This window comes from Mastomys coucha, unplaced genomic scaffold, assembly GCF_008632895.1.
Source record: "Mastomys coucha isolate ucsf_1 unplaced genomic scaffold, UCSF_Mcou_1 pScaffold23, whole genome shotgun sequence".
Lineage (NCBI taxonomy): Eukaryota > Metazoa > Chordata > Mammalia > Rodentia > Muridae > Mastomys > Mastomys coucha.
The window spans coordinates 97,178,478-97,205,912 of record NW_022196906.1 but is presented as its reverse complement, the minus strand read 5'-3'; the positions used below and the strand labels follow the sequence as shown (position 1 = coordinate 97,205,912).

The following is a 27,435-nucleotide window of genomic DNA, read 5'->3' as shown; positions in this document are numbered from 1 at the left end:
TTGGGTTCAAAGCTTTCCTTTTTTCTCACCACACCCAACTCTTGTTTGTTCCTTGCTTTGGCACTGATTGTCGGCATAAGAGAAATTTAACAGTGGAACTCAGAAGACCAGTGCTTAAAAACATGACATGCAGGACCAAGCCACCTCTAGAACGCTCTGCAACTGGCAATGGGCTGTAGGGTTTGGCTTTTTAGCCTGGCTCCTCGGGAGCCCTAGGGACTGTCTGTCCTCCTCTGTCCCCACACTTTAAAGTGCCAAGGCCTCCTCATTCTCTTCTGCAGCTCCCCCGCTGTGGAATTCTGTTCCCACCTTGAATTCAATCAAGAGTTTTGCAGGAGCTCTGAGCTTGGGATGGGCAGTGCTTGGCTTCCAGTGCCAGTTCCTATACTCTTTTTCTTACTTCAAGTGACTCCATGTGATACGCTGACTCTATGTCTCAAATCTGGTCCTATTAACTGCTATCAATAGCCTGATTCACTTCCTATAGCCAGGAATAATCCATGGGATCTTTGACACCTTGGTAAGAGTATCATACACCAGGGCTGGAAAGATGGCTCAGCCGTTAAAAGCACTGACTGCTCTTCCAGAGGTCCTGAGTTTTGTCCCAGCAACCACATGGTGGGTCACAACCATCTATAATAGGATCTAATGCCCTCTTCTGGTATGTCTAAAGGCAGCAATGTACTCACACAAAATAAATATATAAGTAAATTAAGAAAAAAAAAAGAGTATCATACACCACAAATGGTGATGAGTGTTTTGTTTTTTAAGAACAACAGGAAACAGGACCTTGTGTAATTCAACCTTGTACTCTGCTGCTTTTTCTAAGGCACAGAGAAGAGTCAGTTTACCAGTGGGCACCTTTCAGAAAATGTTAGCACACGGTTGAGTTTACATATAAACCATCTGCATTCATCAGAGCATCTAGCCTGCCACCATCTTCAGCAATGAGACCCATACATGGAGACACAGAGTCACTTGTGCCTGCCTTCAGACTTCTCCCTTTGACTCTAATACTTCTCCACATTCCTCAAAGGCAGAAGCCTTCTTTGTGTCTGTCCCTAACACATGCCTAACGCAGGGCTCAGTACATGGGGAGTCCTTGACAAATGTTGACTATTAAGTGAACAAGATTGGATACCAGCCAGCGCTGGATTAGATGCAGAGTTCAGGCCAAAGATGAACACAGTACACATTCGCTTGGAACTGGAATAGATCTTAAGGATTCATCTCACCAACTTCCTGGGTTTAGTCAGAGCCAATTTTTAAGCACCTAACAAATTAGGACTCTTTTATTTTTAGCTCCTGAGTTGGCAGTGGAATGATTCTGCCAGCTAACTCAACAGCGTGAGCATCCTAGGTCCAACCTTCATCCACCTCCTCTTTCTGCACTTACAGGAGTTGAATGTGCCTGGGTTTTATGTAGAGGAGTTTTTGGGTTACCGAAGACTAGTCTTATTAGCAATATCTGGTCTGCTTCAGATTAGAAGCAGGGACTGTCAGCTTCTAAGGAGAAAAGTTACAAGATGGTCTGTGTGAATTTTAGAACCACTTCCAATGACAGCTGGTGATGTGGAAATCAGATTCCACACGCTGGGAGAGAAGCTGCAGGCTGGAATACTGCCATCTTTTGCCAAAGATAGACCTGAGCAGTATGCAGAAGGTCTCAAATGTATTGTGTTTGAATATTAACTTCCCACTCATTGAAGTGCTTGGTCCTCTATGCCTTATGTGTATTGAATGAATTTAATTTACTAGAATTGCTTGTTGGAGAATAAGCATTTGTACTTCTCTTTATACAAACAGTATCTTCTGACAGAAAAAAAAAAGGAATAGCCTTGAACATAAAGAAGAAAGCTTTATTGTCTGATAAAAATGTTCCTCAGAGCTGTTGGGAGTGGATGGCAACATTACTCTAAAATTCTTTCAATGTCTCATTGGGATGGCGTGATAACAAAAACAAAAACAAAACCCGAGCCATTTTATATTAGTTACTTTGCTTTTTAAAAAATAGCAAATTGAAGCCAAGGAAGATTGTAAGATACAAAAATCCATGGCTGCATGTCACAGGCATCGCCCCCTGTGATGGCTCACCTCAAGAAGTTCTCTCTACTAATCTTCAAATATGATTATCTCCAGGCAATTTAATTTAAATACCACTATGAGGATTGTTTGTGGAAATGGGAGATTGCCTTCCTGTGATAATTCTCTTATCTGTAGAAGTATAGAATCAATTTCACTCCAAGTAACAGGGAGATGTATTTTTATTGCTTGCCTTATTTTGTAAACTTCTAATATCATTGATAGAGACTAATTAAAACATAAATGCTTTAATCTATTAAATGGCCACTACAAAGACAGTGATGTCCTGGACACAGCCAGCGAGCCCATTGCCTTTGACAGAGATGGCTGATTCACAGTTGAGCTAGTTTGAGTTGATGAGTAGACCATAGTCCGTGCTTCTCATCAGGCTATGTCCGATTCTGTTTCGTCGTGTGACCATTGGCCAGCTAGGTAGCTGCTTGGCTCCGAGTTTCCTTATTTGTACGCAGAGATGGAGATAACTCTTGCATCAACCTAGAAAGCAGTGAGCATGAAATGAAGTGACATCCTAAAGGATTTCTGTGAGCCACCGTGCCCAATGTCAGCATCTGTATTCCTGTGATCTAGAAGTTCCCCTCCTCCCCTTTTCAGGTGGAGAGCAGAAGTGAGCATGATTTGTCCCTAAAAGATTCTCTTGCATAACTAAGCCTTGGCTCCAGGACATCCCAGTCGCTACATACAGGTTCCTTCTGCCCCCATGTAGAAAAGCAGGGTCACCACAGGCTGCTGGGCCGCTGGGTGACATGCAACTTGCCTCATCTGTCACATAGGACAAAGTCATTACAGGCCAGCACCTCAGATCGGCAGCTGAGAGTAAAGCCATATGGGGTGGGTTCACCAAGGCTCCCTGGGTAAAAACAGCATATCATAACAGAGGCCAGCATACTGTGTGTGCAGTGGAATCTCCTGAAGTAAAATAAAAGATCTAGAAAAGCTTGGAATTGAAAGACTGCCAAAGACTCTTGTCCAAGTTGACCCATTCCCCAAATTCTCATTATCTCTTCATTCTTGCTCTTCTTAGAATGGCTAATGTGTTTGTCCACATATAATTTTCATTTCAAAGATTAACAAAATTCCTCTTTTTCTTTCTTTTCTCTTAGTTATTGTTTTATATTTCAAAGAGAATGTTAAAATGTTAAAGATACTTTTTAAAAAGAAACTAAGCTATAGTAATAAAAAAAAATGAAAACTGGCAAAGCAGTTGGGTCAGGATTTAAATGGCAGAGTACCTACCCCCAAAGCCCTTGCATTGTTGACTTCGTTAAAAGTAAAATAAGCATTGCATCATTTAATTAGGAATTATACCCAGGAGGCAGGGTGCTTAGAGCCCTCGTGAGGAATTATATTTGTGCATAAAGGAATCGTGTTTCTGTGTGTGTGAATTTCCAGAATGTAAGATGCCAAGCCTCCCTGGGTAAAAACGCCATACAGTAACAGAGGCTCACCAGGAAGTAGTATATAAATATTAAGATATTAATACCAGGTTACTAGGTTGCCAAAAAAGAAAAGCACTGAAAAGGAATAAGCTGGTGTTTTCATTTCGAGAGCCTTGTACTTATCCAGTCCTCTTCTGGTTTAGAGGAGGCACACTGCTGAAGCCAAGGCAAACCATGTGTCCAGAGCTGGTGGGGCAAGGCAGCGAGTGACTTAGAGCCATTAGTGGCCAGTTAAGCTGAGGGTCCAGAGGCAGCAGCCCCAAAGGGTGTGTTCAGGATGACTGTGGCAACAGGACCTAAATGCGTGTGTCTGAGTGACTGAAGGGTGTGAAAGCGACAGCCTCCTCTCTCAGTGGAAGAACAGCAAGAGTGAGCCCCCAAGATGGCGGTCCATCCTCTAGAGATGTTTATCAGCTGCCCGGTTCCTCAGGAGGGCTGCTCCCCTGATGTGTGATCCAGTCAGGAGGTCTGCTTAGCGGCTTAATTTCACAGGTCTTCTCTCTCGCTGAAGGGGGTCAGAACAGTATCAGGCCATCAGCAGCTTTTTTTTTCTTAAACGTGTGCTCATCTGCTAATAAAGCTCATTAGACTTGCAGCTCACTGGAATTTAATTTAGGGTGTTTCATTTGTGTCCCCACGGCGGTTGCCGGGACAGATGTGTGTGGCTCAGATGTACTTCCTCGTGACTGAGACAGATGTCGGATACGAGATCTCCCTGGGCCAGTGCCAGCTTGTTTACTAGTGACTTTAGACTGCTGGCTTCCTCTCATTTGACAGAGGTTTTCATTTTTATAGTTAAAAAGAGGGACAGAACTTGTGAGAGCATAAATGAAGATGGATTTGGGTAAAGGTAGAGAGGAGAAACAACAGCGAGTGATGGAGATGCCTGCCAGAGGCAGCATTGGTCAGCGCTCTCCAGAGGAGCAGACTAAGAGAAGGATTCTGTGTATATGAAAGGGGGATTTATTAGAATGGCTTACAGCCTGTGGTCCTGCTAATCAAACAGTGGCTGCCTACTGATGGAAAGTCCATGAATCCAGTGGTCATTCACAAGGCTGGGTGTCCCAGCTGGTCTTCAGTATACACTGGGTGTCCTGGCCTGTCTTCAGTATACACTGGAATCCCCAAGAAGTAGGCTTTAATGCCAGCGCAGGGATGGACCTGCCAGCGAGAGTGAGGGCGAGCAGCAAAGAGTGGAAGTTTCTTACTTCCATCTCTTTTATACACGGTGACCACCAGAATGTGTAGGATAGATTTAGGGTAGGTCTCCCTACTTCTTAAAATGATCCAGTTAACTAAAAATCACTCGCGGGTATACCCAGCTGCCTGGATTTTTAGTTAATTCCAGATGTACTCGACAACCAAGAATAGCCACCTCCAAGGCAAAAATAATCTAGCTGGTATGTGATTCCCATGTGTAAGTTAGGTTCACTGTATGAAAAAATCCAAAGCCCCAGTCCCCACTGCAGAATTCTTTTATGAGTTCCAGGGACTTTGTCAAAATCCAGAACTAGTCCTCCCATTGGTCCTCCCAGCTTCTGGGGGCTATACTGGTTGGTCACTTCTATAGATTTTTTTTTCTCATGTAATATAGGTGATTTACCTGCACGTATGTCTGCACACCATGTGCATATAAAGCCCATGGAGGCCAGGGTATCCTCTGATCTGGAGTCACAGATGGTTATGAGCCACCATGTGAGTGCTGGGAAACAAACCCGGGTCCTGAGGAAGAGTAGCCAGTGGTCTTCACTACTGAGCCATCTCTCCAGCCCCTCTGTGTATTGTTTATAATGATAAAGAATTCTACAAAGAAGGTGGATGAGGTGGGCAAGCAAGGAGGGAGACCGCAAGAACACAGACCACAGACCACGGGATCCAGAGTGCTTTCGCCTAGGGAGGACCCAGCCTCCCTAGCAAGACTGCCGAGACTCAGGAACAGAGGAGGAGAGGACGGCAGGCGTGACGTTGGCGCAAGGGAAGTATAATCCCAAAGGATGTCTTACACATGTGACGACACCCACATTCCCGTGTTTCCATTTCCCAGAGATCTGCCTGCCCCACTCCCTGTTTTGAACTGACAGAAGGGGTGATAGCCTTTGTGAATCCACAGTAGAAAAACCTGAAGCATAGTGTGGATAAGAAGGGCATTTCTCATGAGGGTGTTAAGGTTTGGTCCCTAACCACTGTGCCCAAGAAATAATAAGGGTAACTGATAAAGTTCTCAGGTATAGTGGAGATTTTAGGCTAATGACAGTGCCTCCCTGAGCTCAGTTAGCACTCCCACCCCCTACCCCAGCTCTCCTGGCAACCATAAAACCACTCTAAACAAAACAACAAAAACTATAAAACTATTTTTTTTCAGGGAAACATGGAAAGAGAATAACTTCTTAGCCTCTTTCCTTCAGCCCAAACATTACCAGTCTGTAAGCAGGTGATGTAGAGGTTAGGGCCTCCTCTCCAAAGTGTCTTTGGATAGCCTTTGGCTGTCAGTTTTGGCAGGGCCTAAGGGAATGGTCTTGCGTCATGCACATAGTTTCCTTCCAGGACAGTTTGTCCTGAGGTTTCTGATTGCTGTGTTAAAATACCCAACCAGCTTATGGAGGGGAGGGTTCATCTCAGCTCAGAGGCTCAGGATACCGTCTGTCGTATGAAGTCAAGATGGCAAGAGCTTGAGGCAACTGGCACAGTGCATCCAGTCAGGGTGCTCTTCTCACCTGGGTTAACCTAATCTAGACAACCCCTCCCAGGTATACTCAAGAGACCTGCCTTCTAGATGGTCCTGGATCCTGTCAGGTTGGCAGTGTTAACCATCCCGGTTCAGAAGCTTAGAAACATGATGCCTTTACTCTCTTGGTTCATGACATTAGCCAAGTGCTGTGTAAGGGGTTGGTTTTTAGTTGTTGTTGTTGTTCTCACTGTTGTTGTTTTGGATTTTAGGGTGTTGGTTTGGTTTTTGGATGGCATTGGGCCAAACCCTGAGGCCTTAGTGGCTCACAGAGCATTTCTCTGCTTTCGTTCACACCTTGCCTAGGTCCTCCCCCTTACCCAGGAGGAGAGCACAGTATTTAAAACTGACGAGACAGCTCTCATTGGAGAGCCAGGCCAACATACCACTCAAGCCCAATCTGTGCTTTTCTGGAGGTGTCCCTGTCCGTGGTCATCCTTATCACACATCTGTTCTCCATCTTTTCTAATTACATATGTAATTATCATATTCCATTAGCAGGTTTTATTAAAAGTCATCCTGCCACATGGCAGCGATGACTGCAAACCAACAGCGAGAAGGTGTGATGTCACAGTGAGAAGAGACAGAAATACTCACGCTCACCTCCAGCGCGGTGAGGCAGAGGCCGTGATGGGGTTCATTAAGGGCTCAGTCAGGAGCAGCCCACCTCCCTGGTCTGCACTTGTTCATTAGCTCACAAGATCCTTTATAAAGCCATTAAAATCCTCAACAGTGTTCTAATGGGACTGGTCAGATAGCTCAGTCTATCAAGCACACACATTGCAAGCATGAGGACCTGAGTCCGAGCTCCAGCAGCCACATAAAATACCAGGTTGGAAGGGCAGGTACCTGTGGCGTTCATCACTGCAGAGGCAGAGACAGAAGGACTCCTGAGAGTCATTGGCCAACTAGTCTCTCCTGCTTAGCAAGCTCCAGGCCAAAGAGAGACCCTGTTTCAAAAGACATAGATGCTGTTTTTGAGAATGACATCCAAGGTTGTTCTTTGGCCTTCAAAATGTTTCCCTCCCACCCCACATTTATACTAAAAAATATGCATGATTTTGAGAAGCAGGTCAGATTTGCCCTTCCCAGGGTTAAGCTGGTTCCTAAAGAGTAAATTTGCCTATGAGCATACCCTTGGCACCTGAACTAGCCAATCCTGAGTCTAGATCCACTTTAATAATACTTAATAAATACCTAAGCTGATAAAACATTAAAATCTCGGGCCTACTGGCAGTGTTGTGGATGGTATTGCCTATTAACATATAGCCAGACCTGGCAAAGTGGAGTTTACAACCAAAGAGGGGAATTTGGGGGTGTGTCCAAAGAAATACTATGGCACTGCTAGTCCTGTCTACTGAGCCATTTTGAAAAACATGCCTGACATGTTTTAATTTTGTGTAGTACATGAGACATGCAAACAAGGAAATGCCTGTCATGAAGAAATGAAATCATATAGATCTCTAGAAGCAGGACTACCATGGAACACTTGGGAAGCACCAGGGTTGATCAGGAGAAAGTGCATGTCAAGAGTTTTTATTGGGGCTGGAGAAATGCTCAGGGGTTTAAGAGCACTGTCTGATCTTCCAGAGGTCCTGAGTTCAATTCCCATCAATTATACAGTGGCTCATACCCATGCCCATCCAAAAAAAAAGGGGGGGGGATAGGGATTTAGCTCAGTGGTAGAGCACTTGCCTAGCAAATGCATGGCCCTGGGTTCGGTCCTCAGCTCTGGGAAAAAAAAAAGTTTTTATTGAGGCTTTCATAGGAATCTATATAAATCAGGGAGATGGGTATTATGAAAATATCAGTGGGCTCTAAGCAATAAAGATGGTCTAGGCTACTGGTAGCTGGCCTTGGGGTAATTTCAGGGGCTGAGGCATAGTGTCCCATACTACACATGCTAGGAAAGGGGCTGGACATAGAGTATAAACTAAGGATTGGTTAGCTCAGATGCTAAGTCTATGTGCATAGTCACCTTTGCTGTCTAGGAAGCTCACCCAAGTTCAGGAGCCCTAGATGCGGCAAGCACAGGAGTAGAGAAAGAAGATCCAACATAATTAATGCAGACTGCGCTGCACTCAAGCAAAAGTGTCACGTTGAAGACATCTGAGTTTCAGGAGCTAAGTATGTGGGAGTCTTAAAGAGCAGCACTAGAAGGATGTCCCTCTTCTTGTCCCTTTGATGCAAGGCATATGGCAAGCAAGCCTGTGTAATCTGTGCTGACCCCAAGCCAGGCACCTCACCTCGGAGAGCCAGTCATCTTTTAAGTTTTATTCTCAGGACCTAAAGAACACAGAAGTGCTTTACATCATAGCAGCGTGCAGTCCACAAAGCAGAGACTCGGAAAAAAATGACTCCACACAGTGCAGGACTCCAACTGGTCCTTTCTATTGTCTCTGTTTGGGAAAGTAGAAACGCATTTTCCTCAGCTCACCTCCCAGGCGTCCCGGGTTGAGGAGCAACACACCACGCTGTTTCCATGCCATTTCCTGTCATGCACGGTGAGCATCACCCAGAAACCTTTGTGTGGGAATATTGCATGGAGCCATTGGCTAATTAGTCTCACTAATGAGAATAAACATTTACAGAACCTTCCTTTGTATTTGTAAGATGATTTACAAGCACCGGCTGGCTCGAGTGTTAATAATTACTTTGGGGGATCCTTAACAATGCGTATTTAGGAGAGGAGCGTGATGGTTTGAAGGGGATTATGAAAGAAGACAATTGAGCATTAATTTCATAGCCTCAGCAAGCCCACGCAGCTAACTTCATCAGTTTCATTGTCTGTGACGCCACAAGCCTGGCGTTCAGAGCCTGGCAGGAACGCATATTGGGTAGGATCTACCTTGTCCATTCTCCTGTGTGGTCCTTTGGTGTCTTTATTTGCATGTAGCAGGAAGGCTGACTCAGAAAGTAGTAGACTATGAGTCCAGCCGTCCCTGAGATAGGAGAACCTGGCTCTGCTCTGCCCCTACATCGGATGTGACAGGTGACCCCCAGAACATCACTGCATCATCGGTCTCTGTAATCTCAGCTGGGAGATGCTGAGAAAGGAGATTAGATAATCCAAAGGGGTCTGGATCTTACCTGGGGTGAACTCACTGGAGAACTTGCCACTCTCATCATCTGAGGCTCCAGTGTGTGATTTCAGGCATCGCTATGCTTATCCCGCTACAACCAAGTGACTTACATGTTGGTGGGACCACGAGAATAGGTCTGTGCATATTACTGATATACTGCATACCGAATCTTCATATCCTTAGAAGCCTGGAGATCATTTCCAAAACCACTAGTTGGAAACCTAAATTTTATGATGTATGTTTAGTATTGCACTCCAATCTTAACGTAGCTCTCGCCTCCAGGATCTTTGCGCATCCAGCGTACACCACATACTCACCATGATTGCTTTCAAGTGTGAGATGTAGCAGGCCTCAAACACCCCCTGTCCGTCCTTGGTGGACCTCCAGGTCTGCCATGAGCCTCCTCTTCCCCGCCTGGCTTTCAGCTGTCTCTTGGTGAGTTTTGCTGACATGCTTCAGGGAATGTAGTCAGAACTAAGAGTATTTCAGAATAAAACTGTACCAGGGGGATCTTTACACAACGCTAACTTCCGAGTTTATATAGGTGTTCTTCAAGGCCAGTAGTGGTAGCCGGGAGTGCTAGAGTAGGCACTGTATGCGCTCATGTATAATTGTCAGTCCCAAATCACATCTCATAGATTATAATGACAATCACAGTTTTAATCATTTTTATTAGGCTATATTAGGTATGTCTATATAGTGGCTTTATCATAACATTTTCATGCATGTATGTAATGAGTTTTTATTATAGTCACCCCCTCACGACCCATGGCCATCTCTTGTCCCCTTCCTCTTCCAAACCCTTCCCAGATAGTCCCCCTTCTACTTTATTTTCATGTGACGTCCTCTGTCATACATCAGCACTGCCAGTCAGGGTCCCCGCAGGGAGCAGCCATCTGTTCAGAGGAAACAAGTGGGCAGGTTTTGGACCTCTGTGAGGAGTGTTTCATAACGGTGACACATCCCGTGGACAGTGAATCTGAGGAGAGACTTGCATAGACGATGTTCTTCTGAACCTCCCTAAACATTTCACTGGGGGTAGGAAATATGCAAAAATGAGCCATGTGTCAAATCCATGCCCTCTGAAGGTAGCCTGTAAATGTCCTAAAGTCAAGAAATGAAAGGAAGCATATTTACCCACTGCTTGTTCTTAACACATTTACAATCTTCATGTGAAAACCTGTCTCAGCTATAAAAAGATATGCACCTTCCCTTAAAATGATTACTGTTTAATGACTGACCTAGTGTGGATTGATGAAGATCCCTTGAAATCGTGTGGCATTCCACCTTGGAAACCTTTCTGCTGTCATATGCGATAGCAAATCAATTCTATTTTAACTTATTGTCCCGCTGTGCTGTTATATGTTAGAAGGAAAAAGAATGGCTCGGTGATGGTGTGGCTACATTTTTCTTCTTGCCTAAGCAGAAAATTGAACATTGTCTTCTGTCTGTGGAGTTTGTGACTTTATAACCATAACTGACGCGGGGCTTTTTGCCAGCTTCATGTTACACAACCCAACAAAGCCATGTGGAAGCTCTCACTCCCAGAAGGTCTCCCGGTGTGAGATTTGGCTCTTTCTAGCCACTTCGCCATGCTGACAACTTTTGAGCCCAAATCTGAGAAAGGGGAACATCCAACCAACTATTGTTTGCCAAAGTGACTGTCTGTAATGACAATGGGAAAAAAAGGAGCCAGAAAAAATGCCGAGTTTATAAAAACTAATGCAATGACCAGTTCATCCCCTTTCCACGTGTGCCACAAGCAGGCCGCAGCTGTTTCATTTCCAAGCAGCAGCCGACAGATATTCAGCCGCCGCCATACAATAACCTGCAGATATCTACTGGGTTTTCCTCCTAAACCTGTTCATATTAACTTTATAAAGAACTTCACTAAAGTATAAATCACCTACCATCCAAACTTCCCACTGCAGGTATACAGAGACACATAGCAACTCCCGGCCTCCCCTCCTCCAGCCCCCTGGAAAACACTGATCTCTCCAAACCGAAGGGTCTTGGTATTTTAAACACCTCATGTAGGTAGAATCACACAGTATTTACCCTGCCCACACTGATATTTGTGGTGTGTTAACATTTAATTATTTCTAAACCATTTGAGAATAAATTCCACATCTCTTGCCTTTTGCCTTCAGGTACCTGACTCTACATTTCATAAGCAGGCATTCTGCCAGGTAAACACAGTGACATAGCCATGCCACCAGATCTAACTTGGTCAGGACGCTTTCGTCTAATCCGTAAATGCACCGTATAGCATGATTCCCCTCCTAAGAAGGCTCCAACCCAAGGTCACAGAATTCTCTTGGTTGACCTGAATCCTTAACCCGCGACACTTCTTACGTCCCTCTTTACCTTTTGTAACATGGACAATTTGAAAATCTTATCTTCAAAACACATTTAGAAAATCTCATTCAACATTAATTTTCTAGAAATAATTACATCAAAGTCTTCTTTGCTTTGCCTTTGTCTGCCATTTCCTCCTGATGCTGTCCGTGTTGGACTTCCCGAATGGTACACCCCATGGGAAACGGCGCGTCCTCCTCAGACACATGACATCCGTCCGTTCCTCCTGGATGGTCCTCTTCAGCATCCACTAAGGTCATCTCATTTCTCCCTGCCATAACTAGGGCTTTCCCCGTGGAGCGAATAAACACTCAGCTCTCTTTGTGAACAGACATATTTAGATTTTTTTTCCTGTGACCCTGTGAAGCTGTACCTCTGCTCACAGCACTACAAGTAATAGCTACCCCCTGTGATGGCAGCGTTTATAATGGCATTAGAGGCTGCAGACCTTTCTAATATGTGTTTAAGGCTTCTCCCTGCTGCACGGATGATTAGCATTAGAGAAAGCTGCTAGCAATTGGATGGCAGTTTCCCTATCCACTGTAATCTAATAGAAGATTAACTCCTCTCCGCCGTTCTATTAATATCTGTAAGTTGAAGGCTTCCCTGACTCGATTCCTGTCATCCCTGTCCGTGCATAAATGGATGGGGCTATGCTCCTAAAGGAATGCTTAAGGTTTAGTTTTTTTTTTCCTATGTCATTCTACCAAGATAAATGAGCCGCTCAAAAGAAATGGCTAAGACTTTATTGGAAAGGGTAATACTTGGAAAAAATAGAGTATGTTTAATCACTGAGAAAATGAAGCTGACAGATCCAAGATGTGTCCCAGCTCCCACCCAGTTAATAGAGAATGACAGCTTTGTGGTTTAAATTATGCAAATGCTGATTGGAGGCACAACCAGACAGGATGGGAACTGGCCCTCAGAAGAGCAGCGTGGCTATTGGGATGATCTCCGAGAGAGCATGAAGACGCGAGACACCTCTCAGTTTTAGTCTGATGCTTTTCTAAATACATACGTACTTTGGGAAACAGTGGGTACATAGCCTCTCTCCGTCAGGATCCCTCATTCTCAGTTGCTTTGCCTCTGAACATTATTGCCAGTCTCCATTGTCACCAAGGTAGCCAGACAGCTGCTCCACACACACTATACTGCTTCCTCACCTAGTCTCATAGGCTGTCAGCTGATAGGGAGCTGCTTATGCCATCAAGCATGAAGTTCACCTTGGTGATGCGTAGATGGATGGGTCTGTTCAGATCTCTTCAGAGCAAGGGCACGTATTCAATTGAATGTTTGTATATCCTGGTCCTTAGAAATGTCTCAGCGAAGCTTGTGGCTTTTGGGATAAAGAGACAAAGATATTACTGTAATAAGTATGAGAATAAGCTCTTTGATCGCCTTACTTCCTGCCCATGGAGATACTTGGCACCATGATATTCTTGCTTTATAACCTTGCTGTGCCTCAGTTTCCCCACTGTCGTCTGGGAATCTTGTCCATAGACTGAGGGAGCCAAATGACAGTACAGTACTGACCAAGTGTTTATAACAATACCTGGCACGTGGGAAGTGTTTACTGAGAGGTCAGTACTTTCTTACTCTATACCCTGCTTAAGGAAGTGGAGGCGTAGATTAATCTCCTGTTCCGATGGATGAAGATGAAGCCAGCAGCCAAGTGAGTTATCTTTGCTGACATAGTAGTTGGTGGGAGAATCTACATCACAGAAGAACCTCTCAAAGCCTTCTTGCCTCGTGGCCCCGGGGAAGGTCCCGTCTCATTCCAGTCTTTTCATCATGACAGATGGTTTTGAGGTATAGAACTAAATCCCTTGGGACCGAAATTTGAACATACGAAGTGAGACTGGGACCAAACCCTGTCCACGGAAAACACTTGGGTCTCTTCACTTTGAAGGTCCAACAGTGCTTGGTCTGCTGGTAACTGCCAGAAGCAGATTTGATGAGCCAGTCCAGCTGGGAACATGAGTCATGCGGCCTTCTCCCTCCCTGCCTCTCCTGGGTCACAGCTTTCCCCCAAGAACTCTCCCCCATGTGCCAGCTGCACCAAACTCAAGCAGTGCTGCAGCTGCAGCTGGAAGATGGGAGGTGGTCTCAGAAATAAAGATTCAAAAGGCAGCAGTGAGACCAATCTTTAAAATCTTGAAGAAATTGGCTTGAAAAATGATTTTTTTTTTATTTTGCACAATACATGTTAATATGCTATGAAACAGGATGCACAGTGGTACCTCTGCAGCTCTGGTCAGCATGTGTCCCCAGAGCAGGTTCCCCCTACTGTGAAAATTCAGGGACCCCATCAAGCTTCTCATACAACAAAAGGAGAGAGGGAAGTGAACACAGAGACAGGCGCTGCTTCTGATCATCAGTTGCTCTCCATCTGTGTTACTGGGCATTCCATTAGTCACGCAAAGCAAGGAAAATAAGAAACATACACATGAGGAGGTAAAGGGACTTTTCAGATGGCTCCTCTTTCCACAGCTTATCCCTACTTACCAGAGCTTAATCATGATAGAAGTTAAAGAGACTGTACTTTTGAAGTATCTGTTTACAAAAAAGTGTGTGCCGGTTATAAAGGTACACACTGAAGAGCTTCCACCTTTAGTTTGTCCCTGAGGGAGCTGTGGCCCTAGGCTGATGAGGCCCTAGGCTCTTTTTGTACCAGTGAGAATGCTGAACTCTAAGTGATATCATGATGCCCAGTTCTTAACTAAAGAGGCGTGGCACTTAAACAGAGGACCTTACCATCCCAGGATAAGGGATGGAGGTAGGGAAACGAGTTCTTCTCATATGTGAGCATCATGTCTTCACAGGTAGAGATGTAGCCAAGCCCTGTGCTTACCAGCATCTCTGGACCATCTAGAAGATAAGCCTGGGTCAGCATCTTCCCCCTGTCCTTACAGGACCCAGCTGGCAAGGTCCCTAGGGGATGGAGAATCAGATCTGCTGGGGTAGACATACTTGGTTCTAACCGTATGGTTCTAACTAACTGACCCCAGAGAGAACCAACAAGCAGTCTGGGGAAAATGCCAGATCATAAGCTAGCAGACTGTCCAGGATAACTGTCAAAAATAAAGACTGGAAAAGCTGGATTCTGGGTCAGAAGCCAGCCAACAAGGGGCTCAAGGTGGGCGGGAAAACACTCTGCGCGTGGGAAGAAGGAATCTAGATTGGCATCTTAGCATAAATCAGGAGAGACTGCGAATGACCCTGGGAAAGCCAACACAGCCAGGAAGGGAGGGTTTATAGGTCCCCGACAGAATGGGGGTTTATTCCAGCTATGCTGGTGTGAGTGCCTGGAAAAGATTCAAAGATCCTGGGCCAGCAAACTCCACAACATGGCTGTTACCCATCCGGATCAAGTAGTCAGGGAATTTCCAAATGCATGGCTGCGACTATTGATACGATGAATTTTAACAACCCATACTCTTCCCTTTATTCAGGCCTCTCAAGGTGGTCATTACTAAAGAATCAATAACAGTCTCAACAAAGGAAGGGAGCCTTTTTTTTTTTTCTTTTTTGCCAAGTCCTGAAGACCTTGGCACATGTGTGAACAATAGGAGTTTTATAAAAGAAATGAGATTTTCTTCTTGTGCTTTCAGATGTATACATTGCATGGATCTCTTACAGAGCAACAGATAAAAAAAAAAAAAAAAAAAAAAAAAAAAAAAAAAGACAGACCATGAGTTCTACACAGAAGCCGAACGTCATACCAGTTTTTGAAACAAGTAGGGTGAAACCTTGGAAAGCATTTAACAAATAGCGATGGCTTGTAACCTGCAATGTCATCTTGAGGAGAGGTCTCACCCGGTGTGGGTGAAAGGGTTAGTTAGTGTAATTCAGCACCTGAGCCAGTGTGAGCTACATGCCTGCTGGCGGGGGCAGGAAGCACACACTGAAGCTGAGGACTCAGCTGTGAGCAGCATAACAGACCAAGTCCTTAGCGCCTGTAGGACTGACATGCAAGGACAAACAAATAGGAGCCGAGCCGGAGCCGGGCCTGTGTGAAAGCCAGGGAAGAGTTTGGTTGAAGGGCAGTGCTTCAGCATGGGAAGGGAGAGAAGTACCAAGCCCCAGAGTGGCAGGGGACAGTTCTGACTGCCATCCGCCCAGTGAATCCATTGGACTGTGAGGTTTCCCTCATGAACATTGGAGACAGAGTTAGCCTTGGCTGCCCTGGAACTCACTCTGTAGACCAGGCTGGCCTTGAATTGACAGAGATGCTCCTGCCTCTGCCTCCTAAGTGTTGGGACTAAAGGCATGGGCCACCATTTCCCAGCTTCACAAACACTCTCTTAAAGCTGTGACCAATGGTGGCACTCTGGTACCTGACATGAGGGAAATTAAGAAACAAATTTGTATTTTAGACGTAAGTGACTTGGAAGCAGTGTTCTTTTGTGCCAGTGAATACATTAAACTGACCAACAAGGGCGCTGTGTCCTGGGGTGGTGACCTGAGGCACACCACACTGGTCCTTCCAGCCTTGGTGAAGAGACAGAGGAGAGATGAAGTGGGGATGAAGGAGGTTGCACACTAGTTTGTAACCGCCCCTTTAAGAGCTTTTCTTAGAATCCACCATCTGTTGTGTGTTATCATCTTCAAAGCCCATGATATACATTAGGAAATCGGGAAATAACTAAAAATCTTGCTAAAAGTCATGGAGTTAGTTGTAATCCAAGGATTTAAAGCCAGCTCTGATTCCAAAATCTGTATCTACTATACTTAGACGTGTTATTATAAATACCACCTCTTCTACCCCAGAAAATCTCTCCTGCATGAGGTATGCTCAAATAAATCCAGAACCCAAGATACTGTATCAGATAAATGACCTAGTATTTTGGGCAAGTAAATTGCAGGAAAAAGAAAAAGAAAGGGGAGAGAAAATAACCTATCAATTAAAAATTGTTTAGAGGCAACAAATTTTAATAGATAGACTTTACTTAGATTCTCATTCAGATAGATAGATAGATAGATAGATAGATAGATAGATAGATAGATAGATAGATAGAACAGAGAGATGGAGATACCTAGTTGATTGATTGGTTGATTGATTGATTGATTGATTGAGAAAAGAAAGAAGGAAAAATGGATCAGATTGAGGACTTTGAATTCTAACAAGGCACTTAGTAAGCTAGCTAGAATTATAAATTTATTTTTCACCTAATCACTGTGTAATTGATTGTTCATTGTGGAAAATGGGTGCATACCATCTCCTCAGAGTAGACCAGAAATTGAATACCTTTTAAAGGGAGGAATGTCTGGGAAGGGAAGCTTATTGGCTAAACCCTCCGGGCCTCTTTAGCATAGAGAACTCTGGTTTTGGCTACATGACCAGAGGTCACATTTCCTATGTGAGAAGTGTGGCACGCGGTCCAGGTCAGGAATTTAATAGGGAGCAGGGAGCCTCCTACAGGGAGTCTCTGAACTCACTCAACTGTACCAAGTGTTCCGGCATGGCCTACTGTCCCATAGAGGTGTGTGTATCTGTGTGTGTGTGTGTGTGTGTGTGTGTGTGTGTGTGTAGTGTGTAGAGTGTGTCTCTGTGTCTGTCTGTATGTGTAGAATGTGTACAATGTATGTGGTGTGTGTGTAGTATATATATGAAGTGTCTGTAAAGTGTATCTCTGTGTCTATGTATGTAGAGTATAGAATGTATGTAGTTTGTGTAGTATATGTGGGTGTGTGCATTGTGTGTAGTGGGTATACTGTGTATAGAAGCCAGAGGTCAGCATGAGGTATCCTCCTCTGTATTCTGGTAGATCCCATTTGACTTCACCTTCCAAGCACTAGGATTAGAGATGAGCACTGTGATGCCCAGCTTTTAACATGGGGATGAGGAACCCAGGGCCTGATGCTCAGGAGACAGGCACTTTGAGTTCTCCCCAGCCTTCAGCCTCTCTTTCACTTCTTGCTTCTTGCGTATTTCCATAGCCAGGGTAAAAGTTGCAGCATTTTCCTCATAGCCTGCAAGCACTCAGGGGCAGGAGGTTTAAAAAAGGGAGGGAGGGAAGGAGGGAGGGAGGGAGGGAGGGAGGGAGGGAGGGAAGGAGGGAAATGGGGCAAAGCAAAGGTCCAATGCCCTCTTCATGTACCCTCCCCAAAGAACTGCACTGTGTGGTACCTACTTCCTTGCTGATTAAACATCCTGCCAGGCTGAAGGTGATTAAGGACTCCCAAGGAGTGCTAGGGACAGTGTAGGAGGATTCCCTCTGCCTGGGTCACATTCCTTCTGCCTGGGGGAGCAGATGGGAAGTTCCCCATTGCATGGCACTTGAGGGTGCATCCAAGCAATGAATCCTCCTGTCTTTTCTTCCTCAGTACCTTGCAGTTTTGCTTTGGGGAGGAAAATTAAAAAAAAAAAAATCATAACAAGCTTGAGGAACAGAAGCATTCACGCGCCATCATCACCTCCCATTTGTCACCTCACTGGAAATGCGCTGGGTCAGCTTCCTCCTCCAAAGCAACCTAGAAATAAGTCAGTCGCCTTTAGACAATATTTGCTTTCTGCCAGCCTCCTCCTCCCATACCTTGCTGGGCCTCACGGTGTGAGGCAGCCTCTGTTGCCATGGAGAACAGCTTCAGAAGGGAGCAGAGCTAGGAAGAGCCTTTGGGCTAAGTCCTGATCCTCTGAAGAAAAGGTTAAGGGGTGGTGGGGGGAGCAAAAGGGGGAGGGAGCCAGAAGAGATGCAGAAGAAAAAACAGCAACAAAGGAGAGGGGCAGAAAGTAGAGAGAGAACAGAGAAGAGGGAGACCAAAAAACAAAAACAAAAAAATAAAACAAAACAAAACAAAAAAACAAAGTAAAAAGCCTTATTTAATGAATGGGCGGTAATTTTTCTGGGGTAAATCTTTCTAAAATGAAGATCTTGGTCACTAAGACCAGCTGGCTTCGAGGGAACATGTGTCACAGAGTACACCCCATGTCTCTTCACCTATTTTGGGTGTGTGTCTGGGCTGGGGGGATAGGGGGTGGTTGGTTTTGCTCAACATGCTGTGTCTTCCCTCTGTATTCCACCTTGTCCCGCTTCCTAGACCTTGCGTCACCAGCTTGTCTGTTCAGGTCAGACCTGCTTTCGTGTATTCATTCACATAAGGTTCTGTCTAATGAACAGATAGCCTCACATGACAGGTCCCTTAAAACATGTCAAACACAGGATATTTGAGATTTACCCCCATAGAGGTGGGAGTTGATGGCCTAGCATGTCATGAAGGTGGGTATGGATGGACCTTAAATTAGAATTATAGAAAAAAAAAAAAAAAGAATTGTAGGATGCCCAGAATTTACCACCAAAAGATACAGGGAAGTGGAGGTTGAGAAGTGGACTTTGAGAAGTGGACATGGTAGCTGCCAGTCCATGAAAGGGTCACAGTGTCACTCTTCTGCCTACTTTTAGATAGCTTGTGTGTAATAAACTTTAAATAATTTAAAAAAAAAAATTGAGGGCCAGTGAGATGGTTAAGGTACTTGCCCCCCACCAAGATGGGTGACCTGGGCTTAATCCAGGCAACCCACATAGTGAAAGGAAACCAGATTTCTAGAAGTTGTCCTCAGATCCCAACATATGCACAGTGGCACGTGCACACCCACATGAAAAGAAATAAATGTAATATTTTTTAAGACAATTGTACATATGCCTCTCGACCTTTACATAAGGAGGGAGTCTGGGGAAAGAGACGTTGAGCTGAACAGAACGAGTCTGCAGGCACAGACCCCGATGGTGGAGGTGAGCACATCTAGGTGGAGATAGGCCCTCTCATCATCTCATCGGAGTTGAGAGAAAGCTAGCTCCTTGAGTATGGATCATGTCCACACTTACTAGGTCCTCCCTTGCCCGTGTTATGCACCACTTCAACCTCCTAATAGAAGAAAAGGAACTAGACAAATGACTCTATACCTTAAACCAACAACAACAAATAGCTGGTGCAGGCTTCAGCGTCTGGGTTGAATAGCCAGAGCGTCACTCTGTTGCTCCAAGTGAATGGAAAAAAAAAAATGAAATAAAAAGAGGAGGCCATGGCTACTCCCTAAAGTATGGAGAAGACAAGGGAGAAAGCAGGCAGGAGGAAGAGTCCAGGCTGAACATGCCCAGAAGACTAAACTGGACCAGGAGAGGAGAGTGCAGAAGGGGAAGCAATAGAGGTGGCATGGACCAAGTGAGCAAGAGCAAAGGGTAGCCAAATGGCTGAGTTATATAGGAATCAGGTGGGGAAGGGAAGTGGGAGCCCGGCCCCTGAGAGAGAGAGAGAGGTTCTGGGTAGGCAGCAGGATGAGAAGTGCTGGGAGGAGACACGGGTACTGAGGGATGCTGGGAGAGCTGGGAGGAGACACAGACAGTGAGGGATGCTGGGAGCGCTGAGAGGAGATACAGGAACTGAGGGATGCTGGGAGAGCTGGCCAGTGTCCCCCTTGGTATGTTAAAGCACTTCAGCCATTCATCCTGAGTTTTTGAGACTTAACACTGGGGCAGAGAAAGCACCTGGAGTCCATACTTAACTCTGTCTGTGCTATCTATAACCGAGCTACATGGTCACAGTGTCCCCAAGGACCCATACTGACGAGAGCTCCTTTCCTGTTTTCCTCAAGCATAGCTTCCCCTGTGTCCGTGATGCACACATTTCCCTGGGGGCCTGGCTAATTAAAACTTGAGAACTTGGAAGCCATCTTATTAATATTCATCAGGGGAATTCTAATGATGGTGGATGGGGAAGTGAGAACCAGGAAGGTAGACCCAGACTGTTGGTTCATGGCAAAAAAAAAAAAAAAAGGACGTTCTGAACTCAGAATTGGGTTTCCTAGCTAGAGACTAAATTGTAGAATGCCCTAGATCATGGTTTGGAGCTTTCAAGGGGGCAGATGTGTCCCATGTGCTGCTGAAAGGGACCGTCCTTGTGGGAGGATAGAGTATGACAATGATTTCTCCACTTAGAGGTCTGAGGAAGCAGCAGTCTCAGACTAGAAGTCCCAGTAGGAGGGGCTCTGCTGGAATCAGATGCTGGATGTCTGGAAAATATCTGACTACTGTAACTATAACAAAAATTAACATTAGAGAAATTGCAGGCTTCCAGGTGCTGAGTTCAGGTCTAGTCCCATCTCCCCACCTCGGGTGCTGGCTTTAAGGGTTGGTTAATGTCTTCCCTATGCAGAGAGATCTAGGGGAATGCATCAATAAACACCCAACAGAGTGAGGAAAATAAGTAGACGAGCCCTCCTCCGGTGGGGCCCTCTAGGGTGGGTGGATAAAATAATATTTAACAGGATCCTTCAGAGACTGACAGACAGCCTTATTGGGAAATGTGAATGCCCCCAAGGCAGATGCAAGCCTATTTCAAGACCTTTCTTAGGTGAGAAAGAAAAACCAGTGTGCCTTAAAGTCCTTCTGATGGATCCAACATGAGCCTCCCAGGCTCTCTGCCCTCTCTGCGTTATTCACATTGCACAGCAGGTCCCTGTAACCAGGGAAGCAGATGACCCATTACAGCCACTTTGGCAAACTGCTGCAGGAGGAGAGAGAGCAAGAGATTCCTCCGGTCTCCTGCCGTGCTCCATCATATCCCTGATTCCTTGTCATAGTGTCCAGCCATCTCCTGAGTCCCTGAACCTGATTCTTCTCATCCCTGTGGAAGGCCAGGGATGAAAGGCTGCCCACAGCACAATGGCAGTGTCTGTGGATGTTAAATGTCTCCATCCTGGGTGAGTTCTTTGAACCTGTAACTTCTTGTGTTTTAGGTAGTTACTTTAAGAACTTTTAGATCCACTTTTTCAAAACTAGTACCCACTGGTCCCTCTGAAACATTAATTAGGGGCTAGAGAGAAAATCAGTTAATAGAGCGCTTGCCATGTAAGTATGAGGATTGGTATTTGATCCTAACACCCACATCAAAAAATCATGTTTGTGTATGCTTAGAACCAAAGTGCTGGAGAAAAGTGGGTCTCTGGGGTTTCCTGACACTCCAGTCTAGCCTAATTAGTGATCTCCAGGCCAGAGAGAGCCTGGCTTAACAAGGTGGATGGTACGCCCAAGACTGCTCAGATGCACGCGTGTGCATGAGCACACCTGAGCTTCCACATGCAAAAAAATAATAATTTTCATGGTTCAAAAATTCAGCTTGCCAGTCCTAGTAGCTGCATTGCTTAATTACAGCAAGCCAGTGGTTGCCATATCAGAGAACACAAATACAGAACCTATCCATTGTCATGGCCACCCTACTCCTGTTCCAAGGCTCAGCAGACCCAGGCTTTGTTCCTGTCCACCTCCTGTTGCTGTAAAAACCGAGTTTCCCTGGAAGCCTGACACACCCATTCTCTCATGTGTATCTATGCTTTCTCACTCTGCCAGCGGAGTTCAGTGGAGAGACAGAACCATCTGGCCCTCGGGGTCTAAAATAGTTACTATGTAGACTAGGCAGTTTCCCAGCCCTCTGTTATATTCTTTTCTGAAAGGATGCACAGCTACATATATACAAATGTTGCAGTTTTAGGGAATAAGTGCATGTCGTGCTCCTGCCCATAAACACCTTTACTGCTTCTCTAGAATCTTCAGACACCAACCTGAGGTAATCAGTATCCACAAGTGCTAGGTTTATATCGTATCAGTCTTGGAGTGCTAATAGCTCTTCGGAGCAGAGGGTCACTCAGCATCCCTGGTAGTCTCTGAGCATCACTGATCACTTAAGCCACGTTCACTTAAGAATAAGGCCATTGCCAATCCCAACACTTGGGAGGCAGAGGCAGGCAGATAGCCCCACTTTCACTTAAGAATAAGGCCATTGCATCGACTTTGTACAAGCCAGAGCCTGAGGTCTCCCTACCCAGGCATCCCTGATTTCACCTTTCCTTCTAAAAGTCCAGATTAGATAGCTGTTGTTCCGCTATCAAAACAAAGTAAGAGAAAATTGTGGGAATCCGGGTTCCCATCTTATCGGATGTTGTTGTATTTGTCACCAGAATACCTTCCTTTAATCTTCAGCCAGCTGCATCCACGCCCCCTGTCTCTCCTCCCCCCCCCCCCCCCCACACACACATACACAGTCTCTCTTAGAGGACTGTGACCTCCAGATGTGGCACACATCCTCAAAGCCTTGTGCTGAACCTCACATTGACTGAAACAGAACTTGTCTGTGCATGTGTGCCGTTTTTCCTATGTTTCTCAGTCACAGGAGTATGTGGCATGGTATGAATAACCAGGGTAAGGAAGGGAAGAAAATAGAATCAGGAGACTGACAGGGACTGAAATAGAATGATTTTGAGGTATGCAGGGGTCAGTTCTATCCACCTTCAGACAGGTCTGCTGTACACTGGTATCTACTCATGCATGCATGCCTACACACACACACACACACACACACACACACACACCCCTCATAGGGTTACTGTTGCTATGATTAAACACCATGACCAAAATCAACATGGGGGAGGAAAAGGTTTATTTGGTTTATTATCCCGAATTGAAGTCTATTGAGGGAAGGTCAAGACAGGAACCCAAACAGGACAGAAACCAGGAGGCAGGAGTTGCTGCAGAGGCCTTGGGGAAAGAAGTGCCACTTACTGGCTTGCTCCTCATAGCTTATTCAGCCTGCCTTCTGCTTTCTTATAGCATCTACAACCACCAGCCCAGGGAGAGCACCACCAATAATGTCTGGGCCCACCCCCCCACACACATCAATCCCTAGTTAGGAAAATGCCCTACAGGCTTCCATACAACCTGATCTCAACATTTTCTCAGTTGAGGCTCCCTCTTCTAAGATGACTGTAGCTTCTGACTAGTTAGCATAAAAACTAGCCAGTGCACAAAGTTTAGCATAACTACCTGGTTTAAGTATCCAAGAGGAGCTGAGCGCTGGTGGTGCATGCCTTTAATCCCAGCACTTGGGAGGCAGAGACAGGCAGATTTCTGAGTTCAAGGCCAGCCTGGTCTACAGAGTGAGTTCCAGGACAGCCAGAGCTATACAAAGAAACCTTGTCTCAGAAAAGAAAAAAAAAGTATCCAAGAGGATAGATACCCCACTGAAGCCATGGGCAGAAGATGATAGGGTGCTATCCTGAGCCACCAACAGTAACACAGAGGTGGTACTGTATGGTTGTGGTCTTCAGACTTTACTATTAAATTTTACCCACGTGTGGTAGTAGTTGTAATTCCAGCATTCATGAGACCTGAGACAGGAAGATCTTGGGTTGAAGGCCAACCTGGGCTGCATAGTAAGACCCTGCCTTGAGATGGAAGGAGAAGAAAGGAGGATTGGCTTTTAAATTATAACTTCCATCTTCATCCAGAAGAACCTCGCCAGACAAGGGATTTGGTTTCACTAAGAGACTTTTGACTGATGTAAACCTTCCCCCTTTAGAAACAAACACAGCACCCATAAGGCATGAACATCCTCATTCATTCAATCTGTCAATCACTCTACTTTTAATTATTAAATATCTGCTATTTCTAGGTCTTATTCTAGATGTTGGTAACACATTAGCAAAACAAAGAATGCTGTTGTTCTGTTGATACTTGCATTCTGGAAAGATGGAAATGGTTGTTGGTGCCATTTTTTTTTCTTGCTATTTTATTGGATTCTTATACCTCTACCGCCCTTCTAACCCTTATCCTACCCTAATCCCTCTAACCCCCCAACACTAGATAAGAGAGAAAAGTGAAAGGTTAGAGGGGAAACAGGGCATGGACCTCTATGAGCTACTTTCTGCTGATTAGGGCATTGGGTTACTTGAAGCAAGTCCTATCCTCATTGTCAGGATAGCTCCAACTTCTCATCTCTTTGCTTGTGACCAGTTGACAAACCACAGCAGCAGGGGGAGTAGCTGCCTTCTCAGAGTCCCCCTCAGGGCTCTCCCATTCATCCTTCTCCAGAGTCCCCAGAGGGAAACTATCTGCAGCTGGCAAAGATCACACCCCTGCTAGTTCACTAGACAAATCATAATCACCTACTGTGAAGCAGCCTCTTATCCCATACCTGAGATCAAAACAAAAACACATTCACAAAACATATCTGGTTTTTTTAAGAAACTGAAATCCTCACTACAAACGGTAGATACCCAGTATAAGCAAAGTGATGTTAAATACTGTGGAAACACCAGGGTAGAGCTTGATGTAGATGCATGATCACACATGGGATGGTTATGGAAGGCCTGTCCAGTAGACAACATAGATACAGAAACCCAATATCATGTGAGGTAGGAGGTAAAGGTAGCTCAAGTTTTTTTATTATTATTATTAGATATTTTCTTTATTTATATTTCAAATGTTATCTCCTTTCCCAGTTTCTCCTCTAAAAAAAAAACCAACCAACCCACCTTCTCCCACTTCCTGGCCCTGGCATTCCCCTACACTGGGGCATAGAACCTTCACAGGACCAAGGGCCTCTTCTCTCATTGATGACCAACTAGGCCATCCTCTGCTACATATGCATCTGGAGCCATGAGTCCCCCCATGTGTACTCTTTGGTTGATGATTTAGTCCTTGGGAGCTCTGGGGTACTGGTTAGATCATATTGTTGTTCCTCCTAAGGGGTTGTAAACCTCTTCAGATCCTTGGGTCCTTACTCTAGCTCCTTCATTGGAGACCCTATGCTCAGTCCAATGGATGGTTGAGAGCCTCTACTTGTGTATTAGTCGGGCACTTTCAGAGCCTCTCAGGAGACAGCTATATCAGGCTTCTGTCAGCCAGCACTTGCTGGCATCCACAATAGTGTCTGGGTTTGGTGATTGAATATGGGAAGGATTCCCAGGTGGGGCAGTCTCTGGATTGTCCTTCCTTCAGTCTCTGCTCCATACTTTGTCTCTGCAACTCCTTCCATGGGTATTTTGTTCCCCCTTCTAAGAAGGATCGAAGTATCCACACTTTGGTCTTCCTTCTTCTTGAGTTTCTTGTGGTCTGTGTATTGTATCTTGGGTATTCTGAGCTTCTGGGGTAATATCCACGTATCAGTGAGTTCATACCATGTGTGTTCTTTTGTGATTGGGTTACCTCACTCAGAATGATATTCTCCACATCCATCCATTTCCCTAAAAATTTCATAAATTCATTGTTTTTAATCACTGAATAGTACTCCATTGTATAAATGTACCACATTTTCTGTATCCATTCTTCTGTTGAGAGACATCTGGGTTGTTTCCAGCTTCTAGCTATTATAAATAAGGCTGCTATGAACATAGTGGAGCATGTGTTCTTATTACATGTTGGAGCATCTTCTGGGTATATTCCCAGGAGTGGTATAGCTGGGTCCTCAGGTAGTACTATGTCTAATTTCCTGAGGAACCACCAAACTGATTTTCAGAGTGGTTGTACCAGCTTGCAATCCCACCAGCAATGAAGGAGTGTTCCTCTTTTTTCACAACCTCTCCAGCATCTACTGTCACCTGAGTTTCTTATCTTAGCCATTCTGACTGGTGTGAGGTGGAATCTCAGGGTTGTTTTGATTTGCATTTCCCTGATAACTAAGGATGTTGAACATTTCTTTAGGTGTTTCTCAGCCATTCGATATTCCTCAGTTGAGAATTCTTTGTTTAGCTCTGTACCCCATTTTTAATAGGGCTATTTGGTTCTCTGGAGTCTAACTTCTTGAGTTCTTTGTATATATTAGGTATTAGCGCTCTATCAGATATAGGATTGGTAAAGATCTTTTCCCAATTTGTTGGCTGCCATTTTGTCCTATTGACAGTGTCCTTTGCCTTACAGAAGCTTTGCAACTTTATGAGGTCCCATTTGTCAATTCTTGATCTTAGAGCAGAAGCTATTGGTGTTCTGTTCAGGAAATTATCCCCTGTGCCCATGTGCTCAAGGCTCTTCCCCACTTTCTTTTCTGTTAGTTTCAGTGTGTCTGATTTTATGTGGAGGTCCTTGATCCACTTGGACTTGAGCTTTGTACAAGGAAATAGGAATGGATCGATTTGCATTCTTCTACATGCTAACTAAAGGTGGCTCAAGTTTAACCAGGAGAAGGAACCTGCATGGTGTGTTGTGGGCAGCAGAGAAGTCATTGGAGCTGAAGCTGATTGAGAGGTCAGGAGAGACAGGTCAGAGTGGAGGACAGTGACCATTGTTAAAACTTGGGCTATTGCACAAATTTGTAATTCCTGCCCTGGGGAGGTAGAGGCAGAAAGGTCAGGAGGTCAGGGTCATCATTGGCTACAAAGCAAATTTAAGGCTGACATGGCCTACATGAAGCTCTAAAACGTAGCACAAGAGATGGAGTCCAAGAGGGTTTTGAGCATGGACATAACATGTATTTATTTGGGGAGGGAGCATGGGCAAGTGTACATGTTCATGAGCATAGGCGTGCACGTGGGGGTCAGAGGTCAATGTCAGGTGTATTTCTCAGTCACTCTCTACCTTATTTGTTTGTGTGTATGTGTGTGTGTGTACACAGTCAGGTGTATGAATGCAGGCATTTTGAGTAACACCACAGCATGTATGTGTAGAGCTCAGAGAACAGCCTTGGATATCAATCTACACCTTCTATCTTGTCTGAGACATGGTCTCTCTGTAATCTTGATACCTCACACACAGGATAGCTGGCCCATGGACTTCTGCGTATTCTCTTTGCTCCCTATTTCCCTGTAGGAACACTGGGATTGTAGATGCTCATGTAATGTGTCTGGCTTTTCCGTGGATTCTGGAGAATTAGACTCAAGTCCTCACTCTTAGATGGCAAGCACCCTTACCCACTTACCCACTGAGCACTCCTCCTTGGCTCCTCTACCTTTTTTTTTTTTTTT

General features: G+C 45.0%; 1 protein-coding gene and 1 long non-coding RNA gene across 11 annotated transcripts in view; one reads left to right on the top strand and one right to left on the bottom strand.

Annotated features, from left to right (window-relative positions):
* The window catches only part of Tmem108 (transmembrane protein 108), a 290,470-nt gene that overhangs the window by 214,602 nt on the left and 48,433 nt on the right, over positions 1-27,435 (top strand). The gene's annotated exons all lie outside the window — the stretch shown is intronic.
* Positions 10,005-12,104, bottom strand: LOC116073101. Its single transcript, XR_004111667.1, has 2 exons — positions 11,802-12,104; positions 10,005-10,451 (listed from the first exon to the last, which is right to left on the bottom strand). It is a non-coding gene; the product is annotated as an uncharacterized LOC116073101 (long non-coding RNA).